General features: G+C 41.8%; 1 non-coding gene across 1 annotated transcript; it reads left to right on the forward strand.

Annotated features, from left to right (window-relative positions):
* Positions 1 to 278: 278 nt before the first annotated feature.
* On the forward strand, positions 279 to 350 carry TRNAI-AAU (transfer RNA isoleucine (anticodon AAU)). Its single transcript has one exon. It is a non-coding gene; the product is annotated as a tRNA-Ile (tRNA).
* The last annotated feature ends 13,020 nt before the right edge of the window (positions 351 to 13,370 follow it).

Genomic DNA, 13,370 nt, shown 5'->3' on the forward strand with positions numbered 1-13,370 from the left:
ATCAACCTCTGGGTTATGGGCCGAGCACACTTCTGCTCCGCAACTCTGCAGTCTGCTTACATTTGTATACAATCTTCAAGTTTAAGAAGGTACTTTAGTTGAAATAGTTACACTACAATATATGTTACAGCAAGGCCCTAATGGCACTTTCTATTGGCACTTGGCCGCCATAACCCCTTAAGAGAAAGTGTCATTAGGGCCTTGCTGTAACATAGATTGTAGTGTAACTATTTCAACTAATGTACCCTTCTTAAACTTGAAGATTGTATACAAATGTAAGCAGAGTGGCGCAGTGGAAGTGTGCTGGGCCAATAACCCAGAGGTTGATGGATCGAATCCATCCTCTGCTAGGTATACTTTATTTTTTACACCTTGCTTTACCACATGGGCCAATCGGTGGCCATAGCCTCTTAAGAGAAAGTGTCATTAGGGCCTTGCTGTAACATAGATTGTAGTGTAACTATTTCAACTAATGTATCCTTCTTAAAGTTGAAGATTGTATACAAATGTTAGCAGACTGCAGAGTGGCGCAGCAGAAGTGTGCTGGGCCCATAACCCAGAGGTTGATGGATCGAAACCATCCTCTGCTAGGTGTACTTTACTTTTTTACACCTTGCTTTACCACATGGGCCAATCGGCGGCCATAGCCTCTTAAGAGAAAGTGTCATTAGGGCCTTGCTGTAACATAGATTGTAGTGTAACTATTTCAACTAATGTACCCTTCTTAACCCATTCAGGTTCTATCGTTTTCACGTGAGAAATGTTCACCTCCCATTCATTAGCCTATAACTTTATCACTACTTATCACAATGCACTGATCTATATCTTGTTTTTTCCGCCACCAATTAGGCTTTCTTTGGGGGGTACATTTTGCTAAGAGCCACTTTACTGTAAATGCATTTTAACAGGAAGAATAAGAAAAAAATGGAAAAATTCATTATTTCTCAGTTTTCAGCCATTATAGTTTTAAAATAATACATGCCTCCATAATTAAAACTCACGTATTGTATTTGTCCATATGTCCCGGTTATTACACCGTTAAAATTATGTCCCTATCACAATGTATGGCGACAATATTTTATTTGGAAATAAAGGTGCATTTTTTCCATTTTGCATCTATCACTATTTACAAGTTTAAAATAAAAAAAAATAGAAATATTTCATCTTTACATTGATATTTAAAAAGTTTAGGCCCTTAGGTAAATATTTACATGTTTTTTTTTTTTTCATTGTAATGTTTTTTTTTTTTATACTAAACATTTTATTTGGGTACTTTTGGGAGGGTGGGAGGTAAACAATAGATTTATAATGTAAATGTGTGTTAATTCTTTTTGTTTTGTTTTTTCAGGTGTAGTATTACTTTTTGGCCACAAGATGGCGGCCATGAGTTTGTTTACATGACGTCACTCTAAGCATAGCACGCGCTTAGAGTGACGCATCGGGAAGGAGATGGCCAGAAAAAGCTCAGCTTCCGAGAGAAGCTGTCACTTTTTCAGCGGGGGAGAGGAATCAGTGATCGGGCTCCATAGCCCGATACATTGATTCCTTGGCTACCGAATCCGCGGCTGGGAGTGCGCGTGCACGCGCACGATCGGCTGCGGGGGGCGCGCGGTAGCGCGCATGGTTCCTGGACGTAGAAACTACGTCCAGGAACCAAAATAGGTTAAACTTGAAGATTGCATACAAATGTAAGCAGAGTGACGCAGCGGAAGTGTGCTGGGCCCATAACCCAGAGGTTGATGGATCAAAGCCATCCTCTGCTAGGTGTACTTTATTTTTTTTACACCTCTCTTTACCACATGGGCCAATCGGCGGCCATAGCCTCTTAAGAGAAAGTGTTATTAGGGCCTTGCTGTAACATAGATTGTAGTGTAACTATTTCAACTAACGTACCCTTCTTAAACTTGAAAATTGTATACAAATGTAAGCAGAGTGGCACAGTGGAAGTGTGCTGGGCCCATAACCCAGAGGTTGATGGATCAAAACCATCCTCTGCTAGGCATGATTTCATTTTTGCACCTCACTTTATCGCATGGGAAAAACGGTTTCCATAGCCCTGTAAGAGAAAGTTGTAATAAGGGCCCTGCCGTAACATAGATGTTATGGTAGCTAAGACTATTCCTGGGCCTTTCTTGTAGTTGAAGAGATGAGTGAACTGTGACACCACAAAAAAAAAAAAAAAAAACGCAAACAGAGAAGCTTCCCCATATTGGAGCATTGGATTTGGTAAAGTCTTAAGCCAATGTGTTGTAAGACACAAGTAAGCTTTAGGTTAGCAGGAATGGTTGCATTGCCACCTACCTTTTTATCCTTCCCAGGCCAGCTAGGCTGGCTTCCGCCTGTAGTGTTGGTGGTATAGTGGTGAGCATAGCTGCCCTCCAAGCAGTTGATTAATGAGAGAAGTTCAAAACGCTCTACCCCCTTTAGACTAAACAGCAGGTGCAGGATCAAAAGGAGCCAGACCAGTTCGGAAATGTGCATAGAAGGATCCGCAAGCCAAATGCTGGTAGAAAGTGCTGTAGTCTTTTTATTCAGTAAATTCCAGATGACATGGCAATAAAACCACAAGGTTCAGCTGACGCGTGTCGGGCTTACAATCTGCCCTTAGTCATAGCTAAAAGTGAACCTGCAAGGGGAAGGCTTTATGTAGGTGGGAGAAGAATGAACTCCACCCCATACCTCAATCAGCCTTCTCCTTAAAGGAGACATATACAAATATACATAATACATGAATATTAATATCAAAAGTTGATAAAACAGATTAAAAAGGTAAATGTATAAAAGAATCAACCCTGGATGGAAAGGATGCAATTTCAGTTGCCCGTAGAAAATGGTACTTTGCAGGAGAGAGGGTGGAGGAGAGGAAGGTTAATGGTCGTAGACTAAACTCAGATCCCAGCGTGTATTGAGACCCTTAGGGATACGAGTATCCATCTTATGAATCCAGTATGCCTCTCTCCTTAGAAGTAACCTATATGTGTCCCCACCCCTCTTAGGGCTAACCACACGCTCTACCCCTTGAAAGACAAAAGAAGAGAGATCACCTTTGTGTACGTTCTGAAAATGTTTAGAAACCACCGACTTCTTGAAGGTGTTCCAATTTGTACCACAAAAGTGTTCAGCAATGCGGGCTCTCAAGTTGCGGGTGGTACACCCCACATATTGCAAATGGCACACTGTACAAGAAATAACATAAATCACATATTTGGTATCACAATTTACGTACTGTTTGATAGGAAAATTTGTTCCCGTAGCATAAGAGACTATGGAAGAACCCTTTCTATGACAATGGCAGTAATGGCAGGTTATAAACCCGCAAGGGTAAGATCCCACCGTTGTAAGCCACGTAGGTGGACGGGACGGGAGGGAGGATTGGAAGAGACTAGGGGAAAGGATCGACCCAAGGGTAGGTGCCTTGCGAGCAGAAAAACGGCACCCCTTCTCCAAAATAACTTTGAGTTTGGAGTCAGAGTGCAAAACTGGGAGGTATTTCCTCACGGTATTAGTAATTTTGTGAAACTCAAGACTATGCTCTGTGACAAACGTCACCCTATCGTCTCGGTCACTACCCCCGTCTCTAATGTGTAAAAGTTCATTACGTGATTTTCTGGTGCCTCTAGATCGTCCCCTGATTAGTTGTCGTTTTGTATAACCTCTTTGCCTAAGTCTATTTTCCACCAAGAGGCATTCTTGCTCCAACTGTTCAGGGCTGGAGCAGTTGCGAGCTGCCCGGGTGAACTCTCCAGTGGGGATAGCATTGATGGTATGTCTTGGATGGCAGGAACTGGCAAGAAGTATAGAATTGCCTGCTGTGGGCTTACGATATGTTTTAGTCAAAACAGAATGAGTTAAAGGATCCCCAGTCAAAGTCAAGTCCAAGTAGTCAATGTGTGTATTATGATAACTCATAGTGAATGTTAGATTGAGTTCATTACTATTGACATAAAGTAAAAAGTCCTCGAGAAGGCCGGGAGGACCCCCCCACACCAAAAGCAAATCGTCTATAAATCTACCATACCAAATGATATGGGAAGCAAAGGGGTTCTCATCCCCAAAGATGCGGAGCTCCTCCCACCACCCCATAAATAGGTTCGCTAGGGAGGGGGAAAATTTCGCCCCCATAGAAGCTCCGCATCTCTGGAGGTAGAACCCCGAATCAAACATAAAATAATTGTGTGTGAGGAGGTACTCCACGGCCCTCAAGAGATAAGATTGCAAAGAAACGTCAAAAGTTGAGTATTTGACAAGATGGAAGTCCAGAGCCTTCAGCGCAAGTCCGTGTGGGATTGAGGAATATAAAGAGGCAACATCCAAAGTTACCCAATGAAAATGTTCCTCCCACACAAAATTGGCGAAGGTGGACAAGACATGTCGAGTGTCCTGTAGGTAGCCAGGTAGCCTCAAGACCAGGGGCTGCAGATGTGCGTCGACCCACTCGCCAAGGCGCTCACCCACGGAGCCAATACCCGCAACGATGGGTCGGCCCCGGGGGGGAGCGCCCGGCTTGTGTATCTTCGGGAGGTGATGGAAAACAGGGACAATGGGATGAGATGGGCATAGAAAATCTGACATGTCTTTAGTAATAACGCCCATATTATGACCCAGTTCCAAAAGCTCCCGAAGATCACTGAGAAAGTCCATAGTAGGATTTCGGAGTAAGGGCCGATACACATCCGCATCCCCTAGCTGTCTCAGAGCCTCCGACCGGTAGTCTGCAGCGTCCAGAACAACGACTGCACCGCCCTTGTCGGCAGAGCGAATTACAATATCAGTGTTATTCTTTAAAGAAATCAAAGCCTGCCGCTCAGAGGGCGAGAGGTCAGACGATGCCCTGGAAGACCTTGTTAAACCTGTAAGTTCCCTCTCAATGAGATCTTGAAAAGTGTCAAGTTCAGGGGACCTAGCGTTAATTGGATAAAAGGAAGGGTTGGACACTCTAATGGGTGCCACCCGTTTGATATCCACTCCAGTAGTGTTACTGTCATCCAAAGCCTGTAATGACAAAATGTTCCTAACGTCACAGAAGGAGGGAATATCCTCAATTTCAATCCGCAACGAGGACAGTGGCAAGCAGGGTTCGGTTGACTGAGAAAAATCTTCAAAAAAATGTTTTTTCACTACTAGGTTTCTAACAAATCTATTAAGGTCCAAAATGGTGCGGAATAAATCAAAATGGTTGGAAGGGGCAAAAGATAGGCCTTTAGATAACAATTTTACCTGATCAGGAGAGAGGGTGTAACTGGAAAGATTAACTACATTATGTATGGAAGACTCCCCATTGGAAACTACCTGGTACTTCGACTTGCTATGCTTGCGCCCTGCTCGTCTAATACGTTTCTTTTTTGTTTGCGTTTTTTGTTTCTGTTTGATTTTCTCTGTGTCCTGTAGTAAGAGGGCTGGGAAATGGGAACCCCTGAGGTTTGAAGTGGGGGAGGGTCCCCTGTCTGGTGGACAGAATTAGGAAAAATGGACAATAAGGGGGATGAGAACCCCTTTGCTTCCCATATCATTTGGTATGGTAGATTTATAGACGATTTGCTTTTGGTGTGGGGGGGTCCTCCCGGCCTTCTCGAGGACTTTTTACTTTATGTCAATAGTAATGAACTCAATCTAACATTCACTATGAGTTATCATAATACACACATTGACTACTTGGACTTGACTTTGACTGGGGATCCTTTAACTCATTCTGTTTTGACTAAAACATATCGTAAGCCCACAGCAGGCAATTCTATACTTCTTGCCAGTTCCTGCCATCCAAGACATACCATCAATGCTATCCCCACTGGAGAGTTCACCCGGGCAGCTCGCAACTGCTCCAGCCCTGAACAGTTGGAGCAAGAATGCCTCTTGGTGGAAAATAGACTTAGGCAAAGAGGTTATACAAAACGACAACTAATCAGGGGACGATCTAGAGGCACCAGAAAATCACGTAATGAACTTTTACACATTAGAGACGGGGGTAGTGACCGAGACGATAGGGTGACGTTTGTCACAGAGCATAGTCTTGAGTTTCACAAAATTACTAATACCGTGAGGAAATACCTCCCAGTTTTGCACTCTGACTCCAAACTCAAAGTTATTTTGGAGAAGGGGTGCCGTTTTTCTGCTCGCAAGGCACCTACCCTTGGGTCGATCCTTTCCCCTAGTCTCTTCCAATCCTCCCTCCCGTCCCGTCCTCCTACGTGGCTTACAACGGTGGGATCTTACCCTTGCGGGTTTATAACCTGCCATTACTGCCATTGTCATAGAAAGGGTTCTTCCATAGTCTCTTATGCTACGGGTACAAATTTTCCTATCAAACAGTACGTAAATTGTGATACCAAATATGTGATTTATGTTATTTCTTGTACAGTGTGCCATTTGCAATATGTGGGGTGTACCACCCGCAACTTGAGAGCCCGCATTGCTGAACACTTTTGTGGTACAAATTGGAACACCTTCAAGAAGTCGGTGGTTTCTAAACATTTTCAGAACGTACACAAAGGTGATCTCTCTTCTTTTGTCTTTCAAGGGGTAGAGCGTGTGGTTAGCCCTAAGAGGGGTGGGGACACATATAGGTTTCTTCTAAGGAGAGAGGCATACTGGATTCATAAGATGGATACTCGTATCCCTAAGGGTCTCAATACACGCTGGGATCTGAGTTTAGTCTACGACCATTAACCTTCCTCTCCTCCACCCTCTCTCCTGCAAAGTACCATTTTCTACGGGCAACTGAAATTGCATCCTTTCCATCCAGGGTTGATTCTTTTATACATTTACCTTTTTAATCTGTTTTATCAACTTTTGATATTAATATTCATGTATTATGTATATTTGTATATGTCTCCTTTAAGGAGAAGGCTGATTGAGGTATGGGGTGGAGTTCATTCTTCTCCCACCTACATAAAGCCTTCCCCTTGCAGGTTCACTTTTAGCTATGACTAAGGGCAGATTGTAAGCCCGACACGCGTCAGCTGAACCTTGTGGTTTTATTGCCATGTCATCTGGAATTTACTGAATAAAAAGACTACAGCACTTTCTACCAGCATTTGGCTTGCGGATCCTTCTATGCACACCTCCAAGCAGTTGACCTGGGTTTGATTCCTGGCTAATGTATGTGAGCGTGCTTTTGATATCCTACAAATCCCTGGAAGACAAGATCCTCCTCCGGAGGAGGAGGGGAGGAGGGAGGAGATTACACTTCCTGATTGATGTATACACATGCAAGATGTTGTAAAGCAGTTTAGGCCTGTAATTCAACATTCAATGTGATTTCTGACCTTAAAAAAGTGGTTTGCGTCAAATCTAGGTTTTTTACAGAGATTTTTGCCGTGTATCCCACTCAACCATGTCTCCGTCCAGGTATTCAATCCCTTGAAACATCTTTTCCATCATTTTTCTGGCCAGCATAATTTTTTCTAAATTTCCAAGTTCCCCTCTCCATTGAAGTCTATTGCGGTTCGCGAAAGTTAGCGTGAACCAAACTTTTGCGGTAAGTTCGCGAACCGAAAATCGAAGGTTCGGCCCATCTCTACTCCTGACCTGAACCCCATAGAGAACCTGTGGGATATTGTGAAGAGAATGTTGAGAGACGCAAGACCCAAAACTCTGGATGAGCTTAAGGTCGCTATCGAAGCATCCTGGGCCTCCATAACACCTGAGCAGTGCCACAGACTGATTGCCTCCATGCCACGCCGCATTGAAGCAGTCATTTCTGAAAAAGGATTCCCGACCAAGTATTGAGTGCATAACTGAACATAATTATTTGAAGGTTGACTTTTGTTTTAAAAACACTTTTCTTTTATTGGTCGGATGAAATATGCTAATGTTTTGAGATAGGAATTTGGGGTTTTCATGAGCTGTATGCCAAAATCATCAATATTAAAACAATAAAAGGCTTGAACTACTTCAGTTGTGTGTAATGAATCTAAAATATATGAAAGTCTAATGTTTATCTGTACATTACAGAAAATAATGAAATGAATGACAATATGCTAATTTTTTGAAAAGGACCTGTATATTAATGTAGCTCAAAGTAGCTAACTAGACCAAGAACCAGCGAACTGATTAGTAGCCAGGTCAGCGAGCACTGAATGCTCTTGGCCTTAAATACAAAACTCCTCAATCAGTAGCCACTCCTCTTTTGGTGATGTCACTTATGACATCACCTACTGTCATCTTAAATCCTCCTCCTGAGCCTATAAGGCTCACTAGGACTTGCGCAAGCCCGAAGACACCACCGGAGGGAAGCTGGGGATGGCAGCAGAGGATTCCTGCGCGGCAGTCCCGCCGCTCGCCCGGACCACACCGGAGACGTCGCTGGACCTGCCGCTGGAAGGTAAGCTTGTCAACTGGGCTCTAGTGTGAAAGGAAAGATTGTAATTAGAAGATCTGCATTGAGGGTGTGTGTGTGTGTGGGGGGGGGGGGGGGACCCAGGTTTTTTAGAAGGCTGTCAGAATTGCAGAATTGACCATGGTCCTATTTCAATCATGAAAGTTTTGATCTCCATGTATATATTCAAATTACAAGTAATATTTCCTCAGTACTTATCTGGTGACTTTTTTTTTTAGCATTTTTCTTTATTGTACTAATTACAGATGTTGATGAGTACATTTCAGCTGAACCTTTTAATTTTCCACCAAATATAAGTTTTTGAGGTTAAATTCAATAAAGTTGGTATAGAACATTTCTCTTACCACCCCATCCAACATCCCACCTCATATACAAAAATGCAAGCCTCTCTCAATTGCCATGAAGGTTGATTAACTTGCTTTTACATGTGACCTGGAAGCAGAACACACCAAGCCAATTTCATAGCCTGAGTTACTTTAATTGCTTGCTAGAGAAAGTACAAAATTTGAGTTTTGTTATTTTATGAGACTTTCAGTGACCTCTTAGTGATATGTTTGTTGCTGCTATTCCCTCCCCATCCCCAGCAATGCAATTATTACTGACCAAACCATACAGAGTGGTCTATCAGAGGTAAATAAACTCTTATTCACATTTTTTTTATGACAGAGATGTTGACTGACCAGGTAGTCACCTTGCCATGCCTCTGTTGTCATTGTCAGAGCCACCCAGATGTTTTTTTTGCATTAAAAAAACATGCCATATTGGTTAAAGCGGAATATAACCCTGCATTTCAACTTTGCTCTAAAACATTATTTACAGCATATTATATGCAACCAGCATTTTTGTTTTACTAGACCAGCATTGGAAGGGTTAAACACAGAGGTTTAGGCAGGGAACACACTTGACTTTCAGTTTTCCGCGCGCGTTTTCCTGCATACTTTTTCTGCACACCAAGTGTGTTTCCATGCAGGAAAACGCGCGCGTTTTTTCACAGCAGCTGATGTAATTGATAGAGAAAACTGCCAAAATGTGCAGATTCAGGATGCAGAATGTCAGTTTTTTTTCTGCGTGCGAACAACACAGTAAGTGTGTACTAGCCCATTGATTAACATGAGTTCTCAGTTTTTCTGTGCAGAAAAAACGTAGGAAAACAGTCAAGTGTGTTCCCTGCCTTAAAGTTCCGTTGAGAGATATGCAGAAGTTCAAATAGATACATTTAACTAAATAGAATGTAACAAATGATAAATGTTACACACTCTTTGGCTGTCCTCCAGCTCCTTCTCAGTCAGAGAGAGTGAGTCACATTCAACACTTAGATACATTTATGTAAACAAAATGTATCTATGTATGCTTCGGATGTGTCTGCAGTTCTCTCCAGGAACTTTAAAGCGCTGTGTAACCCTTCCAATGCTGGTCTAGTAAAAAAAAAATGCTGGTTGCATATAATATACTGTAAATAATGTTTTAGAGCAAAGTTGAAATGCAGGGTTATATTCCGCTTTAAGGGTTTGTAAAAGTTTCTGATTAGTGCAAAATCACAACTGCTAAAATCCTTCCAGCTGTCATAGTATTATAAAGATAGTGGCAGATATATCAATCAGAGCAAAGATCTCTTGACCACTGTATTATGTATGAGCGAGCACATTTTTTTATGTGCAATCATGAAGTGGGCCTTTCTTGTTTGGCACAAATTTTGTTGTAATGTCGTGTATTTGCTTTAATTTTTGCCTTTACACATCTCATTGTATTCACCAGAAATTTTTGTAGGGTGGAAATGCATTAAAGGGACTCCGAGCTCTGAATAAAAATGAAATTGGCACTCACCTGGGGCTTTCTGCAGCCCACCGTAGGTCGGCGTCCATCCGGCTCTTCTCCCAGGGTCTGGTGAGAAATGGCTGCCCGGCGACACTGGGCCCGAGTGCCAGGCTCCTTCTTCCTCATACGTCATGTCTGATGTCACCACGCCGGCCGCCTCACGTCATAATGGCGGCCGGCATTACAGTAAGGCGCATGCGCGATTAAACCACGCATGCGCCGTACTGTCACGCCGGCCACCGTGATGACGCGAGGTGGCCGGCATGGTGACATCAGACGTGACGTATGAGGAAGAAGGAGCCTGACACACGGGCCCAGTGTCACCGGAAGCTGCCGGGCAGCCATTTCTCACCAGGCCCTGGGAGAAGAGCCGGATGGACACCGTGGGACCTCCCAACCTAGGGTGGGCTGCAGAAAACCCCAGGTGAGTACCAATTTTGTCTTTATTCAGAGCTCGGAGTCCCTTTAAAGTACACTGTTGATTTTAGTGGTTAATAGCAAAGCTCTCATACATGATATAATAAAAGATACAAATTTGCTAGTTATGTTAAGGAGAACAGTGGAAACAATGGGAAAAATATAAAAACAGACCCTATGGTTTTTGAGAAAATTGATTTTAATGTTACAATAAGAATTGTTTTTTTCTTTTTTTTTTCTTTTAATGTGGTTAAATGATTGATGATATATTTACTGATCGGTACTGAAACTTTATATGTGTCAAAAGAAAAAGCAATGCATTTCAAGCTGGATTTTCTAGGTGGTTAGTGTGCAGTGCGCAATGACTCGCTGGATACCCAGTGGAAGTGTGAACACTTTGGCCAGACAGATCACTGTACAGCTGCAATACTGGCAAGTATACCTGTTGGTGACATGGGATCACCCCCTCCAAAGTCTCTTTGACCACCTTGTCACCCATTCAGGCTGGCATAGCCAGAATGTGAAGTCCAGACCATGTGAGACTCCACAGCCTCCGCTATACCAGCCTGCATGGTCCATGATATGGGGGTGGGGTCTGAAACAGAGGGGAGGCAAAGCCTTCCTGAGAGCCCATGTCCAATCCATGTACAAGGGGCTCATCTCAACCTCCAGTGCTCAGGAGGAGAGGGTGGGGTTAACTATCCCCATGCCTGTAGGTGTAGGCCCTGCATGGGTTCATGGGTGCATTTGTGTGTCCCCTTTAACAAAGTGAAATGGGAATAGGGGTACTGAAATACCCCTTACCCATTTCCACAAAGAGTGAGTAAAAACACAGCAATGCATAAAGTCCATAATATTTTACAGCCACCATATAGAACACATCACTTATTGGTGAGTACAGCACCAAATGCCATGGTAGATATCACAATGATGCTTTCACAGATTTGTTTTGCCCTGAAGAAGGGGCCCGTGTGTCCCAAAACATTGGCTGAATGTATGCATAAATAAAGTTGGGACAGTTAAGGAAGTGCCAGACTTGATGTACTGTCTACTTATATTTTCAAAATCTGGTTTGTGAGATTCTTGCAGTCTAATCAGTTCAACAAAAATCTTACAAAACTGCTAGCTCATCCCTATATATGGGTCATATCATGCTATATGTGGCCAATTATAGTCTGGTTGGGTAGGATAATGTGTGGGCTCATTGACAACACCAATATTTTCTCTTGTCTGATCACCACAGTTCTAAAACTTTGAAGCTGTTGTCAAGATTTTTTTATTGTTTTTTTTCTGATTCTATTAAACTAAAATGGTGAGCCATTACAGGGACAATTTTTAATATAAAAAATATACAAACAAGCAAACAAAAATCGGGCTTTATATGTGCATGTTTTTGAGTGCACATATAAACCACAAAACACAATGGCCTCGATTCACTAAGATCATGCTGGAGATAATAAGGCAAGAGAAAACTTACCTCCACATAAGAGAGAGTTATCTTATCTCTTCGTTCCTTAAGTTACCTCCTCTGTAGTTAAGTTACCTCCTCTGTAGTTATTTTACCTCCTCTGTAGTTATTTTCACATGCAGTTAATAAACAGCCTGTCTTTAACTCAGGAGTTATTTTAAGGATTGAAGAGTTAACTTAAAGACAGAAGAGTTAAGTTTAGGTTTGCCTGAGATAAAATGTTTCATGAATACTACATGCCTTATCACCATGGTAACAACTCTAGAAGAGTTATTAAAGACAGGAGATAAGCTTAGTGAATTGAGGCCAATGGCCCATACGCAATTAACTTTTGTTCATGAGGTTTATTTTTATTTATTTTTTTTACAGACTGTCAATACAATTCCCTTGAAACCACCTGCAAACAAAACAAAACAAAAATACTTTTTTTAATTTCAATAGTACTTTCTCACCTACCTTTTGGTACTGTTTTAAATGTAATGTGCTGAAAAGTTATTTTAAAGAGAAGATGAAAACGTATCTCCTGGGAGAAAAGAAGTTAATTGAATAAGGACCCTTGGCCCATATGGAATTAACGTTTGCTCCTGAGTTTTCTCCTAGGACATATTTTTTCTTCTTCTTTTTAAAATAATTTTTTAGCACTCTGTAATTGAAAAAGTACCAACAAGTAGGTGAAAAGTACTATAAAACATTATTCTGAATATTTGTTTTGCTTGTGGTTGGCTTAAAAGTGATTTTATTTACAAGTTATGGAAATATTACCTAGGAAAATCTAATTGCATGTGGCCCCTGATGTCTATGGTGTTCACAACCATTGTTGTCTCCCGGTTGGTGATGCTGTTGTGCATGTAACAAACATTCAGGAATATTTTATGAGCATTTTTCTTGCTATACAGTAACTGTCAGTTACAAATGTTTATACAATACTCCTTGAAACTTTAATAAACATTATGTATTTTTATTTTATTTAAAAACATAATTGCCACCTCATTTTAAGCCTTCTTTACCCATTATCCAAGATGCCCCACTGGGGGGCAAAGAAGAAAGACCCAGTGAGTGTGTAACTTTGTCCTTGACCACACCAACCCACCAGGCTTTTGTGGGCGTAGCTTACAAAGAAAGTGAAAAAAACCTCCCCCCTACGCCATTTAAAGAGGAACTGTAGTGAAAATAACATAATTAAAAATAACATGCTTATTTTTTTTACAATATTCATTATTTAATTAGTATTTAATTTGTGTTTTCCCATTGTAAAATCTTACCTCTCCCTGATTTATCTTCTGAAATGTATCACAGGAGATAACATTTTTAGTTCTGGTGAGTGATCCATGTGGA

This window comes from Hyperolius riggenbachi, chromosome 2, assembly GCF_040937935.1.
Source record: "Hyperolius riggenbachi isolate aHypRig1 chromosome 2, aHypRig1.pri, whole genome shotgun sequence".
NCBI lineage: Eukaryota > Metazoa > Chordata > Amphibia > Anura > Hyperoliidae > Hyperolius > Hyperolius riggenbachi.